The sequence below is a fragment of the Elephantulus edwardii genome, unplaced genomic scaffold (genome assembly GCF_000299155.1).
Source record: "Elephantulus edwardii isolate Elephantulus edwardi_28Jun2011 unplaced genomic scaffold, EleEdw1.0 scaffold00210, whole genome shotgun sequence".
In the NCBI taxonomy this organism is placed as follows: Eukaryota; Metazoa; Chordata; class Mammalia; order Macroscelidea; family Macroscelididae; genus Elephantulus; species Elephantulus edwardii.
Genome location: NW_006399960.1, coordinates 2,439,269 through 2,440,422, shown reverse-complemented (window position 1 = coordinate 2,440,422; position 1,154 = coordinate 2,439,269). Strand labels below are relative to the sequence as shown.

The 1,154-nt window shown below is 43.5% G+C and overlaps 1 pseudogene; it reads left to right on the top strand.

Annotated features, from left to right (window-relative positions):
- Window positions 1–198: 198 nt before the first annotated feature.
- LOC102859369 lies at window positions 199–489 on the top strand (annotated as a pseudogene).
- Window positions 490–1,154: the final 665 nt, after the last annotated feature.

Below are 1,154 nucleotides of genomic sequence, written 5' to 3'. Positions count from 1 at the left end.
CTGTGTAGCTCTGCAACTGCATCCTGGCCCATCCTCACCCTTCTGCCCCCAACCCTCACCTCCTTGTACCCCCAATATGTTTTTCCCAATAAAAAATAAAAAAAGAACTTACAAAGTGTCTCGCTACCTTGATAACCATTAAAAAATAAAAGAGAGGGGCTGAGTGCTAGTGTGGCTGAGCTACTCGACCAGTCAGAGATGGCAGAAGTAGAAGAGACCTTGAAGCGACTGCAGAGCCAGAAGGGCGTGCAGGGAATCATTGTGGTGAACACAGAAGGCATTCCCACCAAAAGCACCATGGACAATTCCACGACCACACAGTATGCCAATCTCATGCACAACTTCATCCTGAAGGCACGGAGCACGGTGCAAGGAATTGACCCCCAAAATGACCTTACCTTCCTTCGAATTTGCTCCAAGAAAAATGAAAGTATGGTTGCACCAGATAAAGACTATTTCCTGATTGTGATTCAGAATCCAACTGAATAACCTTCTCTCTAGGGTCCCTATGTTATTCTTTAATGCCACCCAAGAAGACGAAGTAATCATGCCAACCCACTGCAAGTGGAAATCACCCAATGTCCCACCCACTCATTCCAGTCTCCTGATCACGGGCAGGCTGGTCAGTCCAGCCACCCCACCAGAGGAATCCCTCTGCTGCACCAAATGCTCCAGGTCCCCAGGCTGAGGGCCTTCTCTGACCACCTCTGGGGTTTGGAGCTTGAGCTGGTGAGCACCCAACCCACCTTCTTTCTGACCTTCAGTTCACTCGTCCTCCATGGAAACACTGTTTTTCTTTCACTAAAAATAACCAAGATGCTTAAAGAGAGAAAGAGAGAGAGAGAGAACCTTTCCAAGGATCATAAAAGGCAATGAAATACACATTCAGAAATGTCAATGAATGCCAAACAGACTAGATCCAAAGAGAAAAACAACAAGATATGTCATAGTCAAATTATCAAAAATCAAAGACAAAGAGAGAATGTTAAAAGCAGTACTAGGAAAACAAACAAAAATACCTATAAATAGTAACTGATGAAATATGTTTACAGCATTGAAGTCTATGGGGGAGAGAATAGTCTAAAAGTATTATATTTTAGGACATTATTTTTATCGTAAGAGTATGCAATGAGGGTTGCAGAGTGGATTATATT